The sequence below is a fragment of the Polypterus senegalus genome, chromosome 4, assembly GCF_016835505.1.
Source record: "Polypterus senegalus isolate Bchr_013 chromosome 4, ASM1683550v1, whole genome shotgun sequence".
NCBI classification, from domain to species: Eukaryota; Metazoa; Chordata; class Cladistia; order Polypteriformes; family Polypteridae; genus Polypterus; species Polypterus senegalus.
Window position 1 is genome coordinate 160,148,097 of NC_053157.1, and position 23,749 is coordinate 160,171,845.

General features: G+C 37.9%; 1 protein-coding gene across 4 annotated transcripts in view; it reads right to left on the bottom strand.

The window, feature by feature from the left end:
• Positions 1-23,749, bottom strand: part of kcnip4a (potassium voltage-gated channel interacting protein 4a) — a 1,100,580-nt gene that overhangs the window by 679,560 nt on the left and 397,271 nt on the right. The window contains exon 1 of one of the 4 annotated variants that reach the window (XM_039751576.1): positions 5,223-5,247. The exons of the other annotated variants lie outside the window; for them this stretch is intronic. The gene's annotated coding sequence lies outside the window, so the exon portion shown is untranslated. Of the gene's footprint in view, positions 1-5,222; positions 5,248-23,749 lie in introns of those variants that run through there. 4 annotated transcript variants of the gene reach the window in all.

A 23,749-nucleotide genomic window follows, 5' to 3' on the forward strand; every position in this document is an offset into this window, starting at 1 on the left:
TAAGCTTCGCTCACCTCTCTATTGTCTAAGTCTCACCATCAATGTACTTGACATGTATTTGAGATTGAAAACAACTTGTGATGGATAAAGGCTGGAGGCCAATGTTGTTTATTTAATCCTCTAAGCTGAAGGCACAGGAAAATTCTTTCAGATATCAAGTGTTGTAATTGAAAAAAAAAATTCTTTAAACAACTGTGGACACAATCTAATGGGTCACAAGATTGTTTATGTTGAATGGGAAAGTCTACATGCCTACATGTTAAACAAGATGTGAATTAAAATTTTAAAATAGGGATATTAACTAGTAAATTGTTCAAAAGCAACATTTTATTTATTAGTGAATCAAACAGTGGAATGCTATGGTTAAAGACAGAAAATTACTTTTCACGGGGGTGAAAATTACTTTTACTTATGTCTAAATCATCACATACTTTCATTCTCAAATCTGTTGCTGAATCCCAATTCAGAGTCCCACAGCCAATCTGGCAGGATTTGGCACAAGGTAGAAGCCAGCACTGGATAGAACACCAGTACATCAGAGAACTTACTTATGCACACAACCACACAGAGGCTAACTTAGAATACCCAATTAAATTGCCTTCCATATATTTGGGGATGTGGGTGGAAAATCCCATGCAGATACAAGGAGAATATGTACATATACGCCACACAAACAATGTGGGCACAGTATTTAAACACAGGATTGTGGTTTTGTGAAAAAGCACACCACTCACGTCACCCTATCAGAATTACAGTAAAATCAAAATCCAAACAAAATGTCAAGGTCAGAGCCAGTAAATGTATTCTAATTGGTATTTTCAGAAAAAAAGAGATCCAGTGGAGAAAGGATAGAAAAAAACAAGCAGACAAAAACTGAAGCACGTCTTTAGGGAAATGAATCTTCCCAAACACTCAAACAAAGCACTTGTGATTAGCACAATACATGAATGGCTGTGTGTTAGACATACTGAACCAAGCTAACATCTGGTTAAATGTGTGCTTCACTCACTCCTATGTCACCTATGTAGTAGACAGTATCAGGTTAACCCTGTTAAGCACCAGTATCCTTTATTATAGATGTTCTTCTCAAACACAAACAGTTCTCTTTGTGCTGTTTGCGTTAAAATTTTACTGTAACTCTTCAATCAGCATTAAATCACAAAAACTACCCTCCATTCTCTTCCCCAAAGAACACCAATGTATTCCTTTTCTTGTTTTCTTTCCCCCATTTAAAACATTTCTCTTTATTACCAGACATGGGCTTTTTTTCCGTGGCTGTTTTCTTTCAAACAATTACATTTTGTTTTCAGTTGTTTAGGGCTTTATATCAATGATGGTTTATCCCTGAAACCTAGAGGTCTCCCAAAATGGAACAAAATGTTCCTATATTGTTCTTCAGATAAAACTGCCAGAAAAATATTTTTAATGATTGCTAGACAACTTTTTAAACTCTACATTTTTCAAGCAATTAAAACAAAATCTTTTTTTATTTTGTTTCATCTGACAAACAAATAGTTTACCTGATGAGCAGCATATTATCTGGCAGACACCAATTATTGGAACATTAGAAAAATAGAAAACATTTTCACAAGAACAGATCATTCAGCCTAATCAAGCTTGCCAGTCACATCCACTTAATACCTCAAAAAATATCAAGTCAAACTGTGAATGTGCCTAAAATCCTACTGTCTACAACACTACTTGGTAGTGTTCATGAATTCCATGTGTCTATGGTTCTCTGTGTAAAGAAAAACTTTACCCTTTGTGAAAAAAATTCTCTTACCATGTTTCCAACTGTGCCCTTTTTTTCAAATCTTCAATAATATCACCTCTTACTGTCTGTTTCCTTAAACTGAAAAGGTTCAACTATCAGAGGGGGACATTTTTTTGATTTCCTGGGTAATCCCGTAACTGATTTTGTTATGGCTGTCTGCAGAATGTAAGTATTTGCTGTCTTGCAAAGGAGTCACCTCTTTGAAGTTTTGGCTGGTTGAGTATACAAACAATACAAAGTTGTGATAACAGACCTGCTCCTTCCTTGGAGAATGTTTATATTTACCTGACTTGGGGATTACATGTCTGACAATACTGGTTTTTAATCATCATATCCGTACTCATTCATGGTTGGTAACAACACATTTTGTTAACTTGTGTTTTCATTAATTATTAAACCCAGGTAATTTAGATGTGCCATTGTTTAAACCGATTGTCCAGGACTGACAACGGCAGGAGATTTAAACTTCTGGGCAGGAGAAGGCAGAGGAGGGACGGTCCACTGAGAACACAGCCAAGATACTCGCAGAGAGCACAGGGGCTTGCTGGCAGACTGGGGTACGTGGCTGGTATGACGTGAGGGACACAGACGGCAATACTTACCCCAAGGGAGGAAGAGACAGCTCCACAAGAAGACGGTTGTGGGTCCAGCGAGAGAGGGAAGCTGCATGAAAGGACCAATCAAAGCGGGTGGACGAGAAATGAGGCATGCCTAGGTCTCAGCAACACAAGGATCCCAGAGTGGAGAAAATGAACGACGAGGAGACGCTGAAAGGGATTCCATGATTTGACAAAACTTCTGTTGGGAAATGAGTATCCGGTAAACAGAGTGCATCGGTGGACAGTTGGACGATTAATTGTTGGGGTAACAGTGCGCAAACTGGACTCTGCACAACTAAAGGTTGTATCCTCCAATTATTGTTTTTGATGGACTTTTAGAGTGTGGACTGTGTGTTTTCCTTTTAAAAAAAGGAAAATCGTTCCTGATATTTTTAGAATTTGTTATGTTCGTTTATCTTTAAAATGTACTTTATATTGTCTTGTGTAATAGAAGTTAGTGTTGCTTTTCCTGAAATTACTGTTGTGTCTTTCATTGTGTGTTTACTCACTGCCCAATTTAAATAAACCTGTGTGCTATTATCGGTACATTTCAAGAGTTCCCAGTCTCTTAATAAAACTGGGTGGCGTAGTCGGATATTTTAACGGTATCTAGGTTAGATTACCTTTAAGTGTGACCAGACACCTGTCACACAACTCCTTCAATCTTTATCTATTGCTCATACCTTACAATTCTGGAATCAGCCTAAATCACTCTTCTCTGACGTTTCCTTAGTGCTGCTGTGTTTATTTTTGCAACCCAGTGACCAAAACTGCATGCATTACTCCACCAGGGCATTATAAAACTTAAGTAAAAACCTAATTTCACTTGTACACTGTATAACCTAACATTCTGTTAATTAGCTTTCTTAATGGCTTCTGAACATTGTCTGGGGGTTAACAGTGACAAGTCCAACGTGACTCCCAGGTCCTTCTCATAAGGTGTACTTTCACTTTTCAGACCTCCCATTGTACATTCAGATCCAAAATTTCTACCTCCAATGTGTAATACTTTACATTAACTTTCATCAGCCACAAATTCATCCAAGCCTATATTTTGTCAATGTCCCAGGTAATGTTCCATTGCACCTAGCTTCTTATCATCTCCAAACTTAATCAGATTATAATTTAAATTCTGATCCAGATTATTGATATAGTGTATGCTAAAAAAAAGCAGCGGCCTAGTACGAAGGGGTTACAGTATTTGCTTGTAAAGTAAGTTTCTCCTCCAGGATAATAGACAGAAGGAAGGTAACAAAGACTTATTTTCAAACAAATGTTAGAAAATACGTCTTCAAACAGACTTTTGACGTCAACTGGACAATTAAATAAATATTGTACTTATTTGTTATTTACTGTTTTCACTATTAAGAATAATAAATCACTATGAACTGGAATTCACCAGCACCAGATTCCCCATAATAGCCTATGTATGACATTTATGTATATCCCAAAGGTTATTAGTTGCAAAAGGGGTGTGCAAAAAAATGGTATGCTTTGTAGAAGCGAGAAAACTTGAAACATTGATACAGAAAAACTTGATGAATATGCCAAAAGGGGACTACTTTTGGAACATTAAACCTGAATTGCAACATCTGAAGGGAAAGCGATAAGAAAGGTAGGGAAAAAAATGAATACATTACATTGATTCAATTAACTGCAATGTGACATTTCTATTACTTTTTTTATTATATACCGCATGTTGTGGCATTCACATTTTTCTACAATATGCTGTGCATCATTTTTGTGTGTCTCAACTGAGCCTTGAAAAAGATGCAAGAGCCAGTGACTAATTTGAATAATGATTTAAAAGTGGCTGAATCCATTAATTAAAGGGATTTTCCAGTAATTAAGAACTAATACAGAACTAAACCCTGAAGGCAGTACTATGAATGTTAGGTAGTTTTTAAACTATTCTACTTATTGTTTTTGCAATTCAATGTCTAAACAGTGTTTATAATAATTCACTTTAAAGCACATCAATGCCAACAGTTATTGTTTTTAATTTATGTGTTCATTTGTACAGTTTAATTGTACAGTTTTATACAATTTTCAGTGACATATCTGATAGCACATTTTAGAGGTAATGGTTTTCTATTGACATAAAAATGAGAATATAACCAATTAGGAATGTAAATAAAATCACAATGTGTAAAAAGAGTAGAATAATGTACCGTTGTGCTGCACTGAAACATAAAAGCCCAGTTACTGGCTCTCTTAGAAGTCTGCTTACTCTGCACAAATCTGACTGTCTTTGATATATTGCTTAGAGCAATACCTAGAATCATCATTAATTTTCCAGAGAAACTGTGTTATCTACAACTGCATAAAAACAGACCTATTTTTCAAAGCCAAATAATTTTATTAAAACTGCATAACTAAGATCAGCAAATATTATAATTATGTTATACATTCCTACAGTTTTGGTATATGCAGGTAAAAAGGAATTTATATCAATGAAAAGTAATTTGAATTTTTTTGTTTATTTCTATACTTATTGTACATACTGGTTCAGGTTAGAACTATTTCATTAGTCATTGTACAATAAACATTACACTTCTGTTAAATATAACAGCGCCTTTGTTTTTCATGTGTAAATTATGGCAGATTCTAAAATGAAATTATGTGAAGACATTTACCATATTCTAATAATTCTTAGTGAAAATGATGACTAATATTGTTATGAACCAATTTGTTATTTTATTCACTCTGGTGAAACTATAAATGTAATGAGAAATATAAGCTTCTGAATCATTTTAAACCTGAAATAAAAAGACTATAAAATGATAGCTAACATATTTATTTCTTAATCAAACAAAAATTAAACATTAAGGAATGGCTGTATGGCCTACCTTTACTTTGATTCCTTTGTTTTGTTGTTAGGGAAAATATGACCATCAAAGCTCCCATTTCTTCGCTAGTTTTACCTCTCACATCCAGTCTTTAATCCTTTGTGTATGGAGTTATTTTTGCTTGCTCAAAACACAGCCCTGAAACACACTACTCTGTAAGGGTACACATTTCACACATTGTGTGTCTATTTCTACAAAGTGCAGGCTATTAGTGGTTCTCTCTTTTATTCAGTCGCTTTGCTTCTCAGAATTTTAATTTTGATTAATTCACTCAGAGTTCAGAGATGTGTGCTTCAGAGGAAGGGCTACAATACTGTACAAGGTAGCACCATTGTTTCAGAGCTCATACAGTAGATTAATTGTGCTTTCTAGCACAGCTAAACCTCTTATCTACTGGGGCAAAAACATATGTAGTTCTCAGCATATTCCACTTCTGAACAAAAAAAGGTAAAAAGTACTCTGTCATTCAACACTTTCATATAATAAGTGATATGTAAATTCAGTACTTAACAGTATGATTACATATTCCTATTGACAAGGAATTCAATAGCATGGGAAGCATACTAACAAAAATTGAGAAGGTTAAGTGTTTAAAATGGCTGAATCATAGTAACTCTTGAAAACCAACACCTAATTTATTTAAAATGTCATTTTAGCTGTCCAACTCTTAACAGTTCAATGCAAGCTAAATTAATAAAATATACTTATTTAGACTCTTGATGCTAGCTCTTGTTGGATGCATAGTTTAATTCATAGTCTAAATAAATCAGACATTCATTTCAGTTCCCAAAAACAGACACAAGAAAATGCACTTTCTTCAATTTTAAGTGATATACCTAACACAAAAAATACAAAAATATGCATCTTTGTGTGTTCATATTAATTTGTTTTTATGTTTTGCAACACAATTTAAGCCAATTTGACATAATGTGAGTTCTAGTCGTGGGGGTATGTCACCAAACCATGTCAATTTAAACAAACGTAAATTACTTGTTATGTCACATTTAGTGATTGTGTGCCAATCATCCATCACAGTTAACAACAACAACAGCAACAATTCATTTTTGAATAGCCCAAAATGACACAAGAAGAAAAAAAAAAGGAAAAAATCTTGGGAAAGGCAATTCAGACAAAAATCCCTTCCAGGTAGGTGTCAAAAACTGAGGTAAATACAACACACAAAACAAAACACAATTAATAGAGCTAGACAGCCAATTCACCATTGCTACAATACAACACAACACTTCTCACCAAGTGCAGGCAAAGAGCATCATGAGAACTCTCAAGGCAAAATGCAAGAATAGATTACACCACTCAGTAAATATAGAACTATTACATATAAGGATACAGGTTTGGTCAAATACACAAACAAAGTAGAAGCTAATTAACATAAAAGAAAAACAACAATATCTGTCCATCGGCTAATTGTAAAAAAATGAGTGAGACAAGCCAGATACATTAAGAGTCCTGGAGCATAATGTATAAACAGTGCATATCTACAAAAATGTTGAGTACACCTGTTTCCACACTCACTTCATGATGTATAAAAACAAAACTTGGTGTAAAGCCATGCATATTTTTACGTCAGGGTTCCCCCTTGCGTGTGCACTGTTTTGCTTGGTTTTCAAACTGATGACACCCAGCATCAAAGCAGTGTTACTGTTTCTGTGGTCTGTTTTTCTCTTTTAAATTCATATCTATGATGAGGGTTTTATCAAATGTACCAAAATTAATTGAATATCGTTTATAAATTTAATTAACTTGATTGTAACCATTCTTTAAAAATATAATGGTGCATGGAATGGCCAAACTATACCAACTACCATGGTTGTTTTAGCGTTGTTAGAAGATATCACAAATGGAAGAATTAAAAGAGGGCACATATTTACAGATGATGAAGACTTTTAAGTTGATTTTGATTGCCAAGAGCTATCCTCTTGGAGCTGTGTGCTGAACTGGTGCCAGCTTTACAAAGGCACATTTTGAGGAATTGTGCTCTACCTGCTCCTTTGCAAGTTCTGCCCACTATCAGGTTTTTAGCCACAGGAGATTTTCAATGTGAACTTGCTGACGACTGGGTATTTCACAAACATCACAGAGTTGCACCAGCTGTATAGGATGGTATTATCCATTTATCATCCAGATAGAGAAGATTTCTTTACACTGTGGATGAACTGGAAATCATCAAAGCGCAATTCGCAGCAATGGCTGTTTTTCCAAATATAATTGAAGCAGTCAGCTGCATGCACATTGCTATTGCAATGGCGCTGGAGAAGTTATATCAGCCAGGGATGAATTACCAAAAGAATGAGCTGATATTACATCATTCATAGCTGGAGAACCTATAAAAATGGCAGCTCTGCATAGTTTCAGGTGCTTTTCCAACTAGTGCGTCAAAAGGCAAGCAGACCTTTAAGGATTGTAAGTCACCGCAAAGTAAAGAGCAGAGAATCGATCTGTGTGGCACTCGGTGCTGTTGCTACATTATAAAAGTGCCTTCTGTGAATGAATTTGCTTATTTAAATAGAAAGCATTTCCACTCTATTAATGTACTGCTCTACAGTGCACAGAAAGTGTATCGCAGTGTACAAGCATGCACCTGAGGTGATGCACTATGATGAACCTGACCCACTAAATGATCAGCCAAGTCAGACAGCATTACAACTTTGTTTAATGCAATTAGCAGGATGTAAAAATAGGTAATCAGATACAAAATTTATTTTTTAATTCATTTAATTTATGGTCAGTAACATATAGTATAGTCTTTTGATTGGCAACATGTCTTACAGCATCCACTATTGCATTTTGTGACTCCAGAACAGCATCCGTCAGGACACAGCCAGATGGCCTCCCAGCAGTTTCCGAGGCAGATGTACTGTATGTGTGCAGCCAATGCCCGAATATGGCAGCACCATCACCACCTAAGTATCGCATGGGGGTCAGCTTTTGTAATATTGTCTGAAACGAAATAAAAAGATGGTGGGCTGTAACTCGCCGTTTCACATCGACTATGATATCTGACCACTTCTTTTTTCTTTCAGGCACTGTGTGACTTTTTGAACTTCAACTTTTGAGTGTCTCTACCACACTTTTGTTTCTTATACCACTGCATAAGCCAACAAAGAGTACCCTTTACCTTGCCTCCACTTCACATTCGCTGGAATTCTTCTTTTAGTCACGTGCCTTTTCCATTGTTTTTTAAGCAAACACTGATCAGAAGGTGATATTTATATTGATTTGCATATTAAAATATGAAAAATTCTGGGACGAGTCGAGGTGGGACTGTAGGTGCATGCACGTGCATTAAGTTTTACATTCATTGGGATTCATAAAGGGGAAGTGTGTGAAACTTGGCCTACACACAGATTTATGCATACAGATTTTTGTGTGCTCCCTGACGGAACTGCACATTTCCACTTTTTTATTTATTTTTCCAGTTCATACGCCATGTTTTAGTGTGAATTCTACACACAGCATTATACATGGGGTGGGGTATGTCACATTAGGTGTTCAGATTCACGGAAGGGTGCCTCGGACTGACACCAGCTCGCTCAGATTATGTAAATGAAGGCTATGACTGAAAATCACTGGACTGTTGGTGTAATGTGACATAGGCTTTAGACCTTATCACAATTTGACCACTTTAAGTGTGATTTCAGAGAAGGTGAAATTTAACATCTAGGCTAGGGCTTCTAATGATTATTGTTTTATGGTAAGGCTGTGTTTGGGACAAAAAATTGTTGACAACTATTTTAGACAATGTTTTTTTCTGCATTTAATGTCCATGCAGTTCTGTTATTTGAGTGCTAAGTACTTCAGGTAATCTGGACATGAACCTGAATGGCTTGTTGCAGACCTGTAACTGGTTACACCTAAAGCAGTCAAGAGAGGTAATATTTAGTACATGGAAGTACATTAGTTTCCCATATCTATCTATCTATCAACACTATTTTTGCACTATCTTTCCAAATTAGAGACTTTGCTAATCAAAATCTGCTCAATTTTCATCACACAGCATTTCTGTAATAAATAAAAACATTTTAAAGTCCCTTCCTTTTAAAGATCCCACAGTCTTCTTCTTCTTCTTTTGGCTGCTCCCGTTAGGGGTTTCCACAGTGGATCATCTTCTTCCATATCTTTTTGTTCTCTGCATCTTGTTCAATTACACCCATCACCTGCATGTCATCTCTCACCACATCCATAAACCTTCGCTTAGGCCTTCCCCTTTTTCTCTTCCCTGGCAGCTCTATCCTTAGCATCCTTATCCCAATATACCCAGCATCTCTCCTCTGCACATGTCCAAACCAACGCAATCTCGCCTCTCTGACTTTGTCTCCCAACTGTCCAACTTGAGCTGATCCTCTAATGTACTCATTTCTAATCCTATCCATCCTCGTCACACCCAGTGCAAATCTTAGCATCTTTAACTCTGCCACCTCCAGCTCTGTCTACTGCTTTCTAGTCAGTGCCACTGTGTCCAACCCATATAACATAGCTGGTGTGAACTATGGCCGACCAGTCATCCTGGCCAATACCCCCAGGCCACCAGAGGAAGCCCTCCCTGCAGCATGGAAGTGCCCCGATTGCCAGCAGGGAATCATGGACTATGGAGTTTTAATGCACAGCCCTGCTGGATAATGTTGGGGCCGCTGCAGGGAGGCACAGAGACATTTATTTTCCCTACAGTCTGGAAGTACCTCCCAGTCAAATGGACAGAAAAAATGACGTACTTCCAGGTTGAAGAAAAAAGGAGTTTTCATTAGACCTGGAAGTGTTGCCAGTCACATGGACAGTGAGAAGAGAAACACTTCCGGGTCATGGACTATAAAGGACTCTGGGAAATCCAGAACAACGAGCTGAGTTGGGAGGAAGGGAACAACATGTCTGGGAGAGGAGGATTGATTATTGTAGTATTCCATCCATCCATTATCCAACCCGCTATATCCTAACTACAGGATCACGGGGGTCTGCTGGAGCCAATTTATTGTAGTATTGTGATTTGCTATTGTTTATGAATATTGGGGAGTGGAGGGTACTTTGTGCACATTGTATTACAAATAAATTTAATATTTGGACTTTTATCTGATGTGTGGCGTCTGATCCGAGTGTTCATGGGGATGATAGCGCCCCCTATCTGTCACACTGGTCTCACTATCATCCTGTAGACCTTCCCTTTCACTCTTGCTGATACCCGTCTGTCACAAATTACTCCTGACACTCTTTCTCCACCAATTCCACCCTGCCTGCAATCTGTTTTTCACCTCTCTTCCACAATCCCCAATACTCTGTAAGTATTTAAACTCATCCACCTTCGCCAAATGTACTCCCTGCATCCTCACCATTCCACTGACCTCCCTCTAATTTACACACATGTATTCTGTCTTGTTCCTACTGACCTTCATTCCTCTCCTCTCTAGAGCATATCTCCACCTCTCCAGGGTCTCCTCAACCTGCTCCCTACTATCGCTACAGATCACAATGTCATCAGCAAACATCATAGCCCACGGGGACTCCTATCTAATCTCGTCTGTCAACCTGTCCATCACCATTGCAAATAAGAAAGGGCTCAGAGCCAGTCCCTGATGTAATCCCACTTCCACCTTGAATGCATCCATCACTCCTACCACAGACCTCACCACTGTCACACTTCCCTCACACATATCCTGTACAACTCTTACATACTTCTCTGCCACTCCAGACTTCCTCATATAATACCACAGCTCCTCTCGAGGCACCCTGTCATATGCTTTCTCCAGGTCCACAAAGATGCAATGCAACCCCTTCTGGCCTTCTCTAAACTTCTTCATCAACATCCTCAGAGCAAACATTACATCTGTGGTGCTCTTTCTTGGCATAAAACCATACTGCTGCTCACTAATCATCACCTCACTTCTTAACCTAGCTTCCACTACTCTTTCCCATAACTTCATGCTGTGGCTCATCAATTTTATTCCCCTGTAGTTACTGCAGTCCTGTACATCCCCCTTATTCTTAAATATTGTCACCAGTACACTTCTTCTCCACTTCTCAGGCATCCTCTCACTTTCTAAGGTTCCATTAAACAATCTGGTTAAAAACACCACTACCATCTCTCTTAGACACCTCCATGTCATCTAGACCAACGGCATTTCCATTTTTCATCATCTTCATAGCTGTCCTTACTTCCTCCTTGCTACCCCGTTGCACTTCCTGATTCACTATCTCTACATCATCCAACCTCTTCTCTTTCTCGTTCTCTTTATTCATCAGCCTCTCAAAGTACTCTTTCCATTTGCTCAACACACTCTCCTCACTCTTTAGTATCTTTCCATCTTTATCCTTTATCACCCTAACCTGCTGCACATCTTTCCCAGTTCGGTCCCTCTGTATAGCCAATTGGTACAGGTCTTTTTCTCCCTTCTTAGTGTCCAACCTGTCATACAACTCATCATACGCTTTTTCTTTAGCCTTCGCCACCTCTCTCTTCACCTTGCGCCTTATCTCCTTGTACTCTTGTCTACTTTCTGCATCTCTCTGACTATCCCACTTCTTCTTTGCCATCCTCTTCCTCTGTATACTCTCCTGTACTTCCCCATTCCACCACCAGGTTTCCTTTTCCTCTATCCATATGTCACACCAAGCACCCTTCTTGCTGTCACTCTTACTACATCTGCTGTAGTTTCCCAACTGTCTGGTAACTCTTCAGTCATACTGCCAACATTCAAAGTTCCTACCCTCAGCTCCACTCTCTTTACTTTCCTCCTCTCCTCCTGCATCCGGACACGTCTCTCCCCTCTTCTTCTCCTTCTTCCCACAGTACACTGGGAAAAGGATCTCTTACTCAACATTTCAGAAAATGAGCGGAAGGCAGCCATGCACAGAATTCACTCTTGCTCCATATGCGCAAAGCATTCAATTATTCAACTTAAAAATTTTTATGAAGCACATCTATCTATTTAAAATTGTCCAAAATGTTTCCAGGGCAAGATCCAACCTGTGAACATTGCAATCATGCTCCAGCTTCACTACACATGTTTTGGGCATTTACCAAATTAACATTATTCCGTACAAAAACTTTTAAATGTCTATCAAACAGCCTTGGTATCACAATCACTCCTATTCTATTAACAGCTGTGTTTGGTGTAATCCCTGATGGATTTAACACTAGAATTACGAGAGCCTATGAGAAAACTCGTAAATCCGGCCCACCTTTAAATCCATTCGCACCTCTCCGCCAGCGTCTTTTGTCCTGTAAATGTGCTGATTAAGACAAGCAGCAAGCAGCCTGCTATTCCAACCCCCCACTGTCGCAGAACGTTCACAAATTCTCCCAGCTCATGCCTTGTTTGATTATCTGGGAGTGACTGAACTGCTGGAGTTTTAGAGTGGAAATAATAGATTGTTATTTGGAACACATGCATCTTGTGTGTGTTCCGTTTCTACAGTAATCTGTGTAAACACATTTTTAAAATAGAAACTTTTTCATATTTTAGTAATAAATATTACAAAATGTAGGTATAAACTATAGAATGTGTGAAGCCTGAAGTCCAAAGATCAAATAAACACTTTCAAGAATGATACAGCAGCTTCTGTGGCGTAGCGGTAAGTTTTGCTGACTTGTAATCAAGAGTCTCCGGTTCGATCCCAACTTTTTTTTTTTTTCACTTTTATTCTCTCAGTCACGACACATACTACTGCCCTAGGGATCTGATGCTGTTAGTTTTTATTTGAAACTGGGAATAACTGTAGATGTGAGTGGTGTTTTAAGGCAAATGGAACTGGATGGACATTCTCTGATCTGGGGGGATAAAAGCTGACAAACAAACGCTTCTTCGTATCTCACTGTCACTTTATTTTTTTTTTTAATTCAGTTTTATTGAGTGTTCCTGTTCACACAGAATCAGTATGCAACTTATGGTTTATGATGTCAAAAAAAAACAGAGACGTAGTCTGGGGGGATAAAAGCTGACAAACAAACGCTTCTTCGTATCTCACTGTCACTTTATTTTTTTTTAATTCAGTTTTATTGAGTGTTCCTGCTCACACAGAATTAGTATGCACCTTATGGTTTATGATGTCAAAAAAAAAATAGAGACGTTGGTAGATATATATTTGGAATTATTAATTTTATGACCTTTTATCAGGGTTAAATGCAGCGCTATATGCAATCATCAAATTCAAATGTTAACAGTTCTCACACACGCAAGGACAGTCCTTCCTCTCTATACTGTGGTTTCTATTACAGTGAACCCTTGCTTATCACGGTCTACCGTGATAAATGAATTTTCGCGAAGTAGGATTCTTTATTTATAAATCGAATATTTTCGCAGTTAAAGTATAGAAAACCTGTTTACGACCTTCTAAATACGTTTTTAAACATTATTAGAGCCCTCTAGACATGAAATAACACCCTTTAGTCACCATTACACTCGTATTACCCAATATATTAGACAAAATAAGACATATTAGACGTTACAAATATCATATTACTAGGCGCACTTTTATCCTCAATTTTGGTGCGCTCCATGTGTACATCAGGCATGTAAGTGTAGAGAATGAGAACATCAAAGTGCCCATTCATAACATCTTCCGAAAACCTGTTTTTTTTTATCCCCTCAAGTGCCTGTCCAAAATCGTACAATCTCAGCCCGAAACTGTACCACTAAAGACGGAGTTTCATGCACCAAATAAGCTATAGATGAGAATAAGCAAGCACCATCTCCCCTGATATTTACTACGCGGTGAGGCATTTGTACTCCATTAACATTAATTATTTCCAGAGACATAATTATGTCTATTTTTGCAGCGCATCGCGCACAAAAGCAAGAGAACGATGAGAGCACTAGAACTCTGCTCACATCGCGTCGCTTCGTACCGACTTTTATCCTCAATTTTTGTGCGCTCCATGTGTACATCAGGCATGTAAGTGTAGGGAATGAGAACATCAAAGTGCCCATTCATAACATCTCCCGAAAACCTAAGTTTTTTTATCCCCTCAAGTGCCTGTCCAAAGTCGTACAATGTCAGCCCGAAACTGCACCAAATAAGCTATAGCTAAAGAGGAGTTTCATGCACCAAATAAGCTATAGATGAGAATAAGCAAGCACCATCTCCCCTGATATTTACTACGCGGTGAGGCATTTGTACTCCATTAACATTAATTATTTCCAGAGACATAATTATGTCTATTTTTCCAGCGGATCGCGCACAAAAGGGAACGATGAGAGCACCAGAACTCTGCTCACATCGCGTTGCTTTTATCCTCAATTTTTGCTATAGATGAGAATAAGCATTCAGCACCATCTCCAAAGTCGCACAATGATATTTACTAAATAAGCTATAGATGAGTATAAGCAAGCACCATCTCCCCTGATATTTACTATGCGGTGAAGCATTTGTACTCCATCAACACTAATTATTTCCAGAGACATAATTTTGTCTATTTTTCCAGCGCATCGCGCACAAAAGGGAACGATGAGAGCACCAGAACTCTGCTCACATCGCGTCGCTTCGTACCTCAAGCCACAAGTAGTAAGTCTGTAATAAGCGGAATACCGCTACGGTTTGCATTCACGGGACGGAAGGACAATCCCGAACGCTTTTTTATAGTAGATTATTGTACTGTACATTTAATTGCAAACAACCACTAACCTATGAAGGCACAACCTCAGTAGAAGAGTCTTCAGAGGTGGTTCAGTATCTTCAGCAGGTGTGTTGTTGTCTTCAGTGAAGAATTACTAGGCAGTGGGTGCCTGGGTGTGCGACTGAAGCACATCTTGACAGGCAGTTGCTGGCACTGTCTTTTCATATGCATGAGGAGGCTTTTGTAGGGTATTGCCATCTTTAATCATATCTAAGAGTTTCACCTTCTCCTGGATAGTAACCATCTTCCTCCGGCGCTTAGTTTTATTATCAGAAGGCTTAGAAAAAGCAGCACGTTTAGGAGCCATCATAGGTCTTAGATAAAAGTTCTCAGAAAGCGCATGCGTAGTGACGTAAGCGTGTATGAGAAAAAAATCGCGATAGAGTAAGGCCGCGAAAAGTCGAAGCATGATATAGCGAGGGATCACTGTACACACCTGAAAGAAAGAGACAATATATGTGACATTTTGAAGAAATCATTTTATGACCTGAATAGTGCCAATCAGAAAACATCATCGCACTAATGCAATATTATTTGAAAACGAACAGCGTCAGATTGGATATGAATTTACGCTGCTGCTGTTACTTAGAGTCAGATCAGGAGAGGCGTCGGGGTTTAGACCGTGATCATGATTGAGAGAATAAAACTGAAAAAAGCTAACTTTTCCAAGTACCATAAATGTATACCCGCTGTCTCACTGTCTCTTTCTTTTTTTCTCAGATTAGTGTTTTCAGAACAAGAAACACATACGGAATAATCGTACAACATTCACTTAGTTTGGTAATTTTTTTTCAAATTTGAACTCTGTATAGGGAAAACAAATTGCACATAAAGTAAATATTTAAAATAATAAAGGCAATTTACAGTGCTCTATAAGCTCAGTATTGAAATATTATTTGTCTCATAAAAAGTTTATTTTATTTACCACATGGAAGGGAAGAGAGCCATTCATCTGCTTTTGAATTCAATGTAGAAAAAGGGTATGCATAAAATAAATGCACCCAGTAATAAAATAAAAAGGTGTAGCCTTTTATTGAATGCTAACCTCAATATCCATCCATCCATTATCCAACCCACTATATCCTAACCACAGGGTCACAAGGGTCTGCTGGAGCCAATCCCAGCCAACACAGTGCGCAAGGCATGAAACAAACCCCAGGCAGGGTGCCAGCCCACCGCAGTAACCTCAATGTATTAGTATTTGTGTTGTGACACATTTATTTTATTCACTGCATTATGAGTGCTGCTTCATTGCTTTCCACATCCTCCTGTTTACTTAACTCGTGCATGTTCTGTTAGAAAGTGAGGCAATGCAAACCAACTGGAACCATAGAAAGAGTTATAGCGCTGTACATTTTCCTTTGAATTCAATGCAGAAAGGTTAATAGCTTTTCACTGTGGGCTGAATACACCACATAATCTAAGTATACATATTTTTGTAATGGGATTGCCTTATTTGAATGAAATATGCTTTTTCAAAATGTGATCAGCATGTGTGTGAAAGACTAAGAGGAATGCAAGTCTTATTACTTTGCCCTGGTTGGAAAAGATCATAGCAAAAATATACCTGGAAGCTGCAATACAGAGGCACATGTGAATTGATTTTTTCAAAAATACAGAACACAAAGCATACATGCAATGCCCCTTTCACTTGAGCCAAATTGAGCATACCCAACTAAGCCTGATATGCTAAGTGAATTAACTAAATTCTGAAATGGGCTAGCAGTTGAAGCTTGCGCTTTTGCCATGCCACGAGTACCAGGTCTGGAAAGAGTCACCAGCATAATAATCAAAATATGCCATGTTCAGTGGAATTAACTCTTATAAAATAGATTATCATTGCCATTGTCTGGAGGGACAGTATATGTTGTGATGAAGGTAGTATATTATGGGATGAAGGGGTGTATCCACATGCAATGATCAAGTGGGCTGAGACTAATTTACATGTTATTAGCATGTGAATACAGCTACTCCTGCATTCTGAAAAAAGGGAAAAGTTGTATTTTTTGTCTGATTGACCTATTTTTAAAAATCCAATTTTTAACATTGTGCACATTTGAAAGGTTTCTGATTATGTTTTTATCTAGTTTATATGATAAATCAGCATAGAGGTATTAATGGAAATAGAAAGTATAGCGACTCTAAACTTGCTCAGTGCTGTCAACAGTTTTTGAACTGTTGTTGTTGTTGAAATCAAACAAATCACCAGGCCCAGATAATATTTATCCTCGTGTTCTTAAGGAGGATAGTGAGTACATATATAAACCCTTGACACATATTTTTAGGAAGTCACTGTGCACTGGAGAGATTCCAAAGGACTGGAAAATGGCAAATATCATCCCATTATATAAAAAGGGTGACAGGGCAGATCCAAGCAACTATAGGCCAGTAAGCTTAACAAGCATCACAGGAAAATTAATGGAAGGAATTATTAAGGATAAGATTGAGCAACACATGGCAAGGACAGGAGTTATTCTGAACACTCAGCATGGGTTCAGAAGAGGGAGGTCGTGTTTTACTAACATGTTGGAATTCTATGAGGAGGCAACAAAAGGATACGATCAAAGTGGAGCTTATGATATTATTTATCTGGACTTTCAGAAAGCATTTGATAAGGTGCCACATGAGAGGTTGGGCATCAAGTTAAAAGAAGTGGGAGTTCAGGGTGATGTTTTTAGATGGGTGCAGAATTGGCTCAGACACAGGAAGCAGAGGGTGATGGCGCGAAGAACCTCATCAGAACTGGCCGATGTTATGAGTGGTGTTCCACAGGGGTCAGTGCTAGGGCTGCTGCTATTTTTAATATATATAAATGATTTAGATAGGAATATAAGTAACAAGCTGGTTAAGTTTGCAGATGATACCAAGATAGGTGGATTAGCAGATAATTTGGAATCCGTTATATCATTACAGAAGGACTTGGATAGCATACAGGCTTGGGCAGATTTGTGGCAGATGGAATTTAATGTCAGTAAAAGTATTACACATAGGAAGTAAAAATATTAGGTTTGAATACACAATGGGCGGTCGGAAAATCGAGAGTACACCTTATGAGAAGGATTTAGGAGTCATAGTGGACTCCAAGCTATCAACTTCCCAACAGTGTTCAGAAGCCATTAAGAAGGCTAACAGAATGTTAGGTTATATAGCACGATCTGTGAAGTACAAGTCCAAGGAGGTTATGCTCAACCTTTATAATGCACTGGTGAGGCCTCATCTTGAGTACTGTGTGCAGTTTTGGTCTCCAGGCTACAAAAAGGACATAGCAGCACTAGAAAAGGTCCAGAGAAGAGCGACTAGGCTGATTCCAGGTCTACAGGGGTTGAATTATGAGGAAAGATTAAAAGAGCTGAGCCTTTACAGTTTAAGCAAAAGAAGATTAAGAGGTGACATGATTGAACTGTTTAAAATTATGAAGGGAATTAGTACAGTGGATCGAGACTTGTATTTTAAAATTAGCTCATCAAGAACACGGGGACACAGTTGGAAACTTGTTAAGGGTAAATTTCGCACAAACAAGTTTTTCTTTACACAAAGAACGATAGACACTTGGAATAAGCTACCAAGTAGTGTGGTAGACAGTAAGACGTTAGGAACTTTCAAAACTTGATGTTTTCTTGGAGGAAACAAATGGATAGGACTGGCGAGCTTTGTTGGGCTGAATGGCCTGTTCTCGTCTAGATTGTTCTATTGTTATAATGTTTAAAACTGAGCAGAGGAGAGCAACCAGATGCATCCAAGGACTTAAGTGAATGTTCTACTTTGACAGACTCAGAGAATTAAACCTGTTTAGTCTTGAGCAAAGGATGCCGCATGGGGACTTAATTCAGATTTTCAAAATTCTCAAAGGCATTGATAAAGTAAATCTGGCAGAATTCTTTCAACTTAAAGGGGAATCACGTTCTCAAGGAGAGCAGTGGAAATTAAGGTGAAGTTGAACTGAAACCAGGAAGCATTTCTTTATGCAAAGAGTTGTGGAACTCTGGAACAAATTACAGAGAGATGTAGTTGAAGCAGAAACCTTGACAACGTTTAATAAGTATCTGGATGAGATACCGGGACAGCTTAATTATTATCTAAACAGATTAACTTGATGGACTCAATGGTCTCCTTTTGTCTGTCAAATTTCTAATGTTCTTACTGGAGCACCACTAGTTTTCAGATTAGCATATAATCTATTGTATTAAATTTACCAAAAAAGATATAGTGATTATTTGTGATGTTTCTTCAGTAATATAGTGATTATTTGTGATGTTTCTTCAGTAATTTTTGTACAGTTGCCTGGAGACTGCAATTCACATTTTGGTAGTAACATACAATACATGTGACTGTGTGTATGTGATTCAGAACATACATCAACATTTCAGTACAGCTGTACTCAAAACATTTTATTTTTTTAAAAGCACCTCATTCATGGCCAAGTACAATATTACATTGGCCCTTTTGATTTCACAAATACAGCCCATTGAATTTGCACATATTGTCAGGTTGGCTATGTCTGTTAAAACTTTAAAAGCAGGTCAGTTCACTTGCAGCTTGATCAGTCCACCATGTGCCACCTCAAATGTTCTCCTTTCCACATGTCATATTGATAGTGGATGTGTACTTTGTATCGCAAGTGTGTGAAAATATTGCAATACAATTTCAATCAAGTTTAAAATATTGCAATACAGACGCGAGGCGTCCGTTCAATCCCTACCCTGTAGTTTACGGCGCCCGATGCCGGTTGATCCCATGCAGTCGCCCGGCGGATATATATATATATATATATATAGGACAAGAGGAGGCGAGTGCCTCCTCCAGATAGAGTAGGGCTAGCCTCGGGTAGAATACCCGTGGCCACCGCCAGGCGGCGCCCTGTGCCTAATTATCCGGGAGCCCGGCACTTCCGACACCAGGAAGTAGTGTGCCAGGAAGGCAGCCAGCACTTAAAGAAGTTATGAAAAAGAAAAGCTGGAGGAAAAATTTTGGGGAATAATATAACGTGAATTTCTATGACTTGATTGTTAATGTAATTGTTTTGTCATTGATATGAGTTTTGTCATTGTTGTGTTGTCATATCTATCTATATATATATATATCTGATATAGCAAAATACCCGCTAAAGCAGGAGAAGTAAAAGAACAGGAAACATTTTAATAATAACGTAACATGATTGACAATGTAATTGTTTTGTCATTGTCATGAGTGTTGCTGGCATATATATATATATATATATATATATATATATATATATATATATATATATATATATATATACACACAGACACACATATATAAACATATATATACACACATATATATATATATATATATGCATATACATACATATATACATATACACATATATATATACATATATACACAGTTATATATATATACATATATATATATATATATATACACACATACATATATATATAGCAAAATACCTGCGCTTCGCAGCGGAGAAGTAGTGTGTTAAAGAAGCAATGAAAAAGAAAAGGAAACATTTTGAAAATAACATAACATGATTGTCAATGTAATTGTTTTGTCACTGTTATGAGTGATGAGTGTTGCTGTCATATATATATATATATACATATATATATACACACACACATATAAACATATATATATATATACATATCCATACATATATACATATACACATATATATACACACACACATATATACATACATATATCTACATACATCCATATGTATATACATGCGAGGTGTGGCAGAAAAGTAATGAGACTGATTTTTTATTTACCAAAGTTTTTATTTTTTTCAAACATCAATGTTATCCCCTTCAAAATAGTTCCCTTGGGCAGCTACACACCTAATGGAGACATTGTTACCACTGTTGGTAGCAGCGCTGGAAGTCTTCAACCGGTATGGTCTTCAGCATGTCCGTTACACTCTCCTTTGAGGACATTTTTCAGTTTAGGAAAAAGGAAAAAGCCACACGGACTGAGGTCAGGTGAATAAGGGGGCTTGGGAACCACAGGAATGCGTTTTTTCGATTGTCCTTCTGCTCAATTGTGAGGTTTTACGGCACCATTTTGGCACAGACCTTTCACATGTGCAAATGTTCAGTCAAAATTTGATGAACGGTAAATCTGTTCAAATTTAATTGTTCACTCAACATTCTTAATGTTAAACGACGGTCTGATCTCACAAGAGTGTTCACACGTTCGATGTTTTCATTGGTTTTCGAAGTTGAAGGCCTCCCTGAAAAACTTGAGCTCGGGATAAAGAATGTTCCCCATAGGCCTGTTTTAACTTTACAAACGTCACACTTGCCGATTCTCCAAGCTTAACACAAAATTTAATGGCACAACGTTGCTCCAAATTCCGCTGTTCCATTTTGCGTGACACACAACCAAAAACACAACTTCGTTAATAGCAGTCACAAAAATCACGTAGTTAACGGAAGGAGTTGAAACTCGCACTGAGCTATGGGCGGGTACTGATACGTGCTCTATCAAGGACAACAGCGCAGTGTTGCCAGATCGCTTGCAGTGTTGCCAGTCTCATTACTTTTCTGCCACACCTCGTATATATATATATATATATATATATATATATATATATATATATATCTACATATACACAAATACATATACATACACACACATATATACACACAAATACATATATACAGTATATATACACACACACACACACACACACACACACACACCTATCGTATATGTTCAAGTTCTATTTAAATTTTAAATAGAAGGAATTTTTATTTAGTCGACAGAATATTATTCCGGAATAAATCAACTCAAACCTTAAATAACTTATAATATTTTGCTCTCCATAAAAATATATCCTGTCAAAATTATACAAATTCAAATATGAACATGGTGCATAACAAAACCTGGAAATATAAATAAAATTTGTTCTTTTCAGCAATAACAAATCAAATTATTGAGTTGTCTTTGCTTATATGTCATTTTATCAGAGCTGGAAGCCTGGCATCTTTTTTTGGCAACAAGTTTGTTTATGTTTGGTGTGAGGTTATGTGTTGTGGAGATTTTCAGGATGGACTGCAGGTCCTCGCTCTTACTTTTTTACCGTTCATCTAATGAATACACTGAGTATGGCTTTACCAAAACAATCATTGATCGCGAATAAAGTATCCATCTATACTAATAAAAGGCAAAGCCCTCACTCACTCACTCACTCACTGACTCATCACTAATTCTCCAACTTCCCGTGTGGGTGGAAGGCTGAAATTTGGCAGGTTCATTCCTTACAGCTTCCTTACAAAAGTTGGGCAGGTTTTATATCGAAATTCTACGCTAAATGGTCATAACTGGAAGCTGTTTTTCTCCATTTACTGTAATGGAGATGAGCTTGAACGCCGTGGGGGCGGAGTTTCGTGTGACATCATCACGCCTCCCACGTAATCACGCAGTACATAGAAAACCAGGAAGACCTCCAAAAGCGCTGAAGAAAACATGCATTATATAATTGAGAAGGCAGCTAAACAATAAGAAGCGGCGAGTGACATATACAACCATATTCATGAGTTCTGCTACTTGAAACAAAGCACGATGTAAACCTACACTTTAAATTAAGTTCATAGACAGGCTGCCGCTGGCGTTTGTAATTTAGTGCCTGCCCATATAAGGCCGTCCGTCAGCGGCAATCCAATAGCAAACTCCCACTAAATATTCACGGGTGAAGGACTGTGTTTATGGAGAGGAAGATGAGATGGTCAGGGTGGTGTTTGACACAAACTCAGCTTAAACTGCGAGAGAAAGTTTTAAGTGCCAGGACTAAGGTAACATTAAATACAGCCATGGACATAGCACGAGATGGCACCAGCACAGCTGGGAACCTTCGATGCATGTACACCGAAGCGGCTCACGTGAACTGACGCAGTGCACAGATAAAAGCAACAGTTCCAAAGAGCGCTGAACAAAAACCGAATTACACAATTGAAAAGGCAGCAAAAAATATGAAGCGTCTGATAAGCATATTCATAAATCCAGCTACTGCGGAAACAAAGCACACGGTGGAAAAAGTCAATGTCCCGCTAAAGGAAGACAGTGTAAAAAACCCGTGCATGCAGTGTGTCAGGTCTCAGATAAAGAAGAAGACGAGCTGTTTATTGATGCAGTAAGAAACGAATCGATGAATGAAACCTGTCATCTTTACAACGATTGACAAACACGGAATGTAACTTGAACACAACACATCCTACAAATACGAACCTGATTGAAAGAAATAATGATAATCAAATCCTTGATGACAGCAACACTCAGTAACACTCACAAAACAAATACTGTATATTGACAGTCATGTTACGTTATTTTTAAAATGTTCCCTTTTCTTTTCTAGCTTTTTAACACACTACTTCTCCTGCGACGGGGTATATATATATATATATATATATCCCGATCTACATACTCGAATAATGGATACTTTATTAGCCATCAATGATTGTTTTGGTAAAGCCATACTCAGTGTATTCATTAGATGAACGGTAAAAAAGTAAGAGCGAGGGGAGGATGCAGGCTGTAGTGTGTGTCAACTCTATCTGAATTGCGCGATCACATTTGAAAAAATATATCTTTTCAAGTTCTATTTAGTCCATATGTGTCAAACTCAAGGGCCACGGGCCACATCCGACCAGTGTAATTATATCCGCCCGAGATCATTTTATATACTGTATTATTGTTATTAATGGCCCAGGTATATGAAGCGCTGGTAACACAATAAACTACAGATCCCATAATGCAGCGCTTCAGCTGCCTTGCCTAACACTTACCGCGTTAATCAAGTCTAGCTTATGATGCTGCAAGTTATTGCGAAGCTAGCTCACGATGCTGAAGAGAAAAGTTGATTCTGAAAATAGAGCCTTTAAAACCGATGGGAGGCTGAGTATATGTTTACTGAACCCGT